Below are 6,000 nucleotides of genomic sequence, written 5' to 3' on the forward strand. Positions count from 1 at the left end.
TTATGCATGGCGTGGCGAAAGCAGAGAGAGAAAAGTTCTCCCCCTCTCACAACACAAGAACTCGTGAACATCCAATGAAGCTGAATGCTGGAAGATTCAGGACAGACAAAAGGAAGTCCTTCTTCACACAACAGCGCACAGTTAAACTATGGAATTGGTGGTTTTTAAAAGAGGATTAGACAAATTCATGAAGATAAGACTATCCATGGCTACTAACTCTGACAGCTATGCTCTGCCCCCAAATGCCAGTTACTGGGAATCGCAGGTGGGAAGAACACTGCTCTTGCACTCAGGTCCTGCTTGCTGGCTTCCCCTTGGGCCACCTGGTTGGTCACTGTGAAACAGGATGGTGGACCAGATGGGCCACTGGCCTGATCAAACAGGGCTCTTCTTATATTAAGCTTGTGGTCCTTTGACGTTTAAATCACGGGTTTCCCAGTGAGACGTGGCAAAAATGCTTTTCAGCTCGACCTGTGTCACTAGCCAACTTCCTCTGCAATGTGTAGCAGCCACAGAGAGCACAGGTTACAACGTCGCACTCAGGAAGGGCAACAGGAGGCTAGTGCCTAAGAACAGGAGTGAGGACGAGCCTTTGGCCCTTCAGATGTTGCAGGACTACAACTCCCATCAGCCCCAGCGAGCATGGCCAATGGAAGATGCAGTTCAGGAAGATCTGGTAGGCCAAAGGTGCCCCACATCTGGTCTCCACAGACTCTACATGGTTTCAGACAGGGATCTTTCCTTCCCCTCCCTGGAGATGATGCTGGGGATCGAACATGGGACCTTCTCCATTCAAAGCAGATGCTCTCTCACCTGAGCTGGGGCCTTTCCAAATATCTGATGGGCAGTTGACTCCAAAGGGAGGAGAATACACCAGAATGGGGACAGGAAAGAGTCGTTTCCTTCACTCTCTGTGGTCACAACTGTTTTTGCACAGCTTGTGAGTCAACCCAAACTTGCAGTCAAAAAAAGAGTTTTTGGCAACACTGCACATTCGACCCCCCGTAGGGATGTGGTCGTCCAGGGTCTCGGGGGGTCTTAGACCCTTTACTTGTTTGGGAGCAGGGTCCCAGTGGGGTCCCTCTGGCTCCAGGATCCTGTTAGCCAGTCAGCTTGAAAGGAGAATGTGTTAACCAGTGAGAGGAGTCTTCTAGCATGCTTCTTTGTCTTTTCCTGCTGATTGGAGCCAGTCAGAATGAAAGGGGGTGAGTCGGCCACTGAGAAGATTCTTCTCAGTAGCTGACACACTCTCCTTTCATGCTGATTGGCTCCTAGGGATGTCTGTTGTTGTGAGAGAAGGCATTAACAAGGATAGAGAAGCAGAAAGTATTCAAAACTGGCCAGGTTATTCTATAAAAATAATTGTAGAAGGGGTGCGGCTGTGAGGGGGCATAGCTGTGACTATCCTGAAGGGACCCTGCACGTCTGCATTTGCCATGGCACTGCTGCCCCCTAGCAACAGTTGGGAAGAAGCTCCCCAGGCAGGAGGAAAGCAAGGTGCTCCATTCCAGCTTGGTTCGTGGTGCCGTCGTCAAGGTCTAGACGCCAATATCTTCCCTGGTGCGCGGGATCATGTTTAGATTGTCAAGTCCGCTGTGCATGTTCCAGCAAGTTCCAGAGAATGCTGCAGAAGCTCTTTGGCTGGCTGACTATGCAGAGTTTCCACCACCTACATAACATCTCCTAAGGGTGAGGGTGGAGGCCACAAAGTGCCAGGAATCGCTCAACCTTTCAGCCACCCATAAAAACCAGTTCAGGAAATAGGTTGCTGGTTAACGGCCAAGGTGTACATAAAACTGGAGAATCTTTAAACAACAAATTAAGGAAGCAGCGAAGCACCCTGAAAGCCGATAGGAAGAAAGGAAGTTGCCTTATGCTGCTTTCCTATCAGGAGATGCCGCGGATTGAACCTGGGACCTTCTGCATGCAAAGCAGATGATCTGCTGCTGAGCTATGGCCCTTCAGTGGAGAATGCTACTGCTTAGAGCAGGGCTGGGGGACAGCTGTGGTCCAGTTTATAGCCATTTCCCAAAAAGATGACTCTAGTCCTCATTGTTCTGAATGAAACCGGAACACCGGCTGGCAGCTGCTCTCCAGGTTTTCAGGCAAGTCTTTTCCCAGCCCTACCCAGAGATGACATCACTAGAAGCTAAAATGATGAAACTGAGGTTATCATACTTTGGACACATCATGAGAAGACATGATTCACTAGAAAAGACAAGAATGCTGGGAAAAACAGAAGGGAGTAGAAAAAGAGGAAGGCCAAACAAGAGATGGATCAATTCCATAAAGGAAGCCACAGACCTGAACTTACAAGATCTGAACAGGGTGGTTCACGACAGATGCTCTTGGAGGTCGCTGATTCATGGGGTCGCCATAAGTCGTAGTCGACTTGGAGGCACATAACAACAACAAACCCGGAGATGACAGTGATGGGACCTTCTGCATGCAAAGGAGGGCTCTACCATGGAACTACGGCCCTCCATCAACTCCTCTCCATCACACAGCACAAGACTTGAAGTCCCAACTGCTCAAAATCTGCAGAGTTGTGAGGGCAGAAAAGCCAGAAGTGCGCCCTGCGATAAAACCAGGCTATCCGTGCCCCTTGCACACACCTCTAGTTACTGGGAGGAGAGGATGTACGGAAGATACAAAACACTGTGATGTGACATGTACGGGTGGTGAACCTCTCAATGCCTGTTCCTCTCCATTGCTCACCTCCCCCATCCTTCAGGCTCCCACATTTCCTTCAGGCCTTCCCATGGGCCCCCCGCACCACAAACCTCACTGGGCACAGGAATCCAGCGGGCAACCAGCCTGACATTTGTTTGCCATACACGCTGTATGGTTGCAGCGCTGCTGCTGCTTCTGTGGTCCACCTTTGTCAGGGTGGCGGTCAACAGCCCGGAGGCCTCCTGGACCTCTAGCAGCTGTGCTGGAGAAGACCTTTCAGCAAGTGTGGTTTGCATGGTCAACAACACTTGCTGAAAGGCCCTCTTCCGCATGGCTGTTAAAGGGGCAGGAACCTCTTTCTGCCTTTTGCATCTGGCTCCCCTAACTTAGGTTAGATGGGGACCCTGTAGTGGTCCCGATCCACCAGTTGAAGACCCAACACCCAGACAACCCCAGTTCTGGGTTCTGAAGGACCTTTGGGTGGTACCCTCTCCTCCTTCTCCTCCTCCTCCAAGAAGATCAAAGCAGTGTACATGGCTCTCCCCTCCCCATTTTATTCCCACAACAACCCTGTGAGGTAGGTTAGGCTGAGAGATGGTGACTGGCCCAAGGTCACTCCAATGGGAATTTGAACACCACTGTTCCCAAACCATATTTACTTGCATCTGCCGCTGGGTTCAATCCTCCCCCCTGCACACAAAAAGGGATGCATAAGACACACAGACATTGCTGGCCTTTTTTCCTCCCCTTGTTCACGCAGACCAAGAGATAGAACAGGCATGCAACAGCAGCAGGAGGTTCCAGAGGTTAACAGCATGCCTCAAACTAGCCCATGAAGTTTAGTAGGTGTCCTGCAATCGCTCAAAAGAGATTTAACCTCCAGAGACCCCAAGGCTTGCTTGAAACCCTAAAGCAGCCTTTCCTGACCTTTGGTTCCCCAGATGTGTTGGACTACAGCTCCCATCAGCCCCTGCCACCTGTCTGGCCAATTGAAAGGAAGGAGGGGAACTATAGTCCAGCAACATCTGGGAGCCCAAAGATCCAGAACAGCTGTGGCCTCAAGCACTGCGACTCACACCAACAGTTTTTTTAAAAAAAATATTATTTCTCCCCTCAAAATGACCGGGATCAGGAAACAGAGGCAGTCCCTGGTCAACAACAGGGAGCTAGTGCACATAGAGGAAAAAAAGAGTGAGAAGCGTTTGCAAGATTGCAGCAGTTTGGAAAACACAGCTTTGCCTCTTTAAACACACACACACATATATATCCTGCTTGGAATGGAATGCTAATTTGTTTTTCAAATGATTTCCTGATGTGACATTCTGAAGCAGCAAAGGGAGTTTGCTAGGTTGGCTCCCAGACAGAGCTGCGTTCCTCGCTCAAGAAGACACATGTGGATTACAGCCAGCGTCACACTTACCACTAAGTCTGGGGTGGGGGACACAGGAAAACCAGCAGCTTTCCTACAACGGAAGGAGACGCACCTCTGTCTGCATCACTTCAGTATAAACACAGCTTAGGCATCTCTCAAAGGTTTCCTCTGGTAGCTCTTAGAAAGCTCTTATAAAAGGGTGGGAAGCCCTCATGTGATCCTCCTCATCAACCAAGCAGAGGCACCATGCAAATCTCACACTTGGGGAGGGGATGGTGTGCTGATGTGGTTTATTTATTTATTTATTATTTGATTTATATCCTGCCCTTCCTCCCAGCAGGAGCCCAGGGCGGCCAACAAAAGCACTAAAAACATTTTAAAACATCATAAGAACATAAGAAGAGCCTGCTGGACCAGGCCAGTGGCCCATCCAGTCCAGCATCCTGTTCTCACAGTGGCCAACCAGGTGCCTGGGGGAAGCCCACAAGCAGGACCTGAGTGCAAGAACACTCTCATAGAAACAAACTTTATATCATATATCATAGAAACAAACTTTAAAACACATTAAAACATCTTTAAAAATGTTTCTTAAAAAAGCTTTCAAAACATCGTCCAAGATTAAAAACATTTTTAAAAAGAAGGTTTAACAACATACTAAAAAGTAATTCCAACACAGACTCAGACTAGGATAAGGTCTCTACTTAAAAGGCTTGTTGAAAGAAGCGAGTCTTCAAAAGGCACTGAAAAGATAGCAGAGATGGCGCCTGCCTAATATTCAAACGGAGGGAATTCCACAGGGTAGGTGCCGCCACACTAAAGGTCCGTTTCCTATATTGTGCAGAACGGACCTCCCGATAAGATGGTAGCTGCAGGAGGCCCTCACCTGCAGAGTGCAGTATCCTGCTCTCAAGCTGTATAGGGCTGGTTGTGTGTGTGTCTGTTTTTAAACTGAGCCTAGCTCGTGCAACGGGTCCCAGGTTCAATCCCCGGCATCTCCAGGTAGGGCTGGGAAAGACCCCAGTTGGAAACTCTCAAGAGCTGCTGCCGGTCAGGGCTGGCAATACTGACCTAAGTGCCTTAGCCACATCATGCAGGTAATCCCCTAGGGGGCACTCAACGAAACTGAATCTTGGAAGATTCAGGGCAGGCAAATGAAAGGACTTCTTTACACAGTGTGCAGAGTTGAACATGGAATTTGCTCCCGCAAGCGGCCACCAATTTGGATTCGGCCAACTGGGGAAAGAGAAAGTGACCAGTGGCTACCAGCCACGGCAGCTGGGTTCAGCCACCTCCCCTACTGGAGCCAGTTTGCCTCTAGATGCTGTTTGCTGGGGATTGCAAGTGGGAAGAATTGCTGTCGCGCTTGCAAGGGTCACACTGGGGGCAGCGTCTGGTTGGCCACTGTGAGAACGGGAAGCTGGCCTAGATGGGCCCGATCCAGCTGCAGGGCTCCTCTGATGTTCCTGATGAACCCGGATGCTGGAAGATTAAGGAGAGACCAGAGGAAGTCTGATTCATGGTGGACCACTTAGTATCAGCCGACTGCTGGGCGCCTCGCAGAGACGGGCCGTAGTTCAGCGGCAGAGTGTCTGCTTTGCATGCAGAAGTGCCCAGGTTCGGTCCCTGGTATCTCCAGGTAGGTGGGGCACTGGCTGGCAGCAGCTCCCCAGGGTTTCAAGGAGGGACTCTTTCCCAGCCCTACCTGGAGATGCCATTGGGGATTGAATCCGGGACCTTCTACATGCAAAGCAGGTGCTCTGCCACCCTTATAACAGGAACACAGGAAGCACGTGCCGTATCCTGAACCAGGACATTGGTCCATGGGGCTCAGTGTTGTCTTCACTGACAGGCAGAGACTCTCCAGGTTTTCAGACAGAGGGGGTCTCTCCCAGTCATAACTGAAAATGTCAGGGGTTGAACCTGGCACCTTCTCCATGCAATCCTGAGCTCTACAG

General features: G+C 50.2%; 1 protein-coding gene across 1 annotated transcript in view; it reads right to left on the reverse strand.

Moving 5' to 3' along the window:
* The window catches only part of PTGES (prostaglandin E synthase), a 28,704-nt gene extending 24,512 nt beyond the window's left edge, over nucleotides 1–4,192 (reverse strand). Inside the window, exon 1 of the mRNA XM_061604007.1 lies at nucleotides 4,094–4,192. The gene's annotated coding sequence lies outside the window, so the exon portion shown is untranslated. The remainder of the gene's footprint in view (nucleotides 1–4,093) is intronic.
* Nucleotides 4,193–6,000: the final 1,808 nt, after the last annotated feature.

The sequence above is a fragment of the Rhineura floridana genome, chromosome 20 (genome assembly GCF_030035675.1).
Source record: "Rhineura floridana isolate rRhiFlo1 chromosome 20, rRhiFlo1.hap2, whole genome shotgun sequence".
Classification (NCBI taxonomy): Eukaryota; Metazoa; Chordata; class Lepidosauria; order Squamata; family Rhineuridae; genus Rhineura; species Rhineura floridana.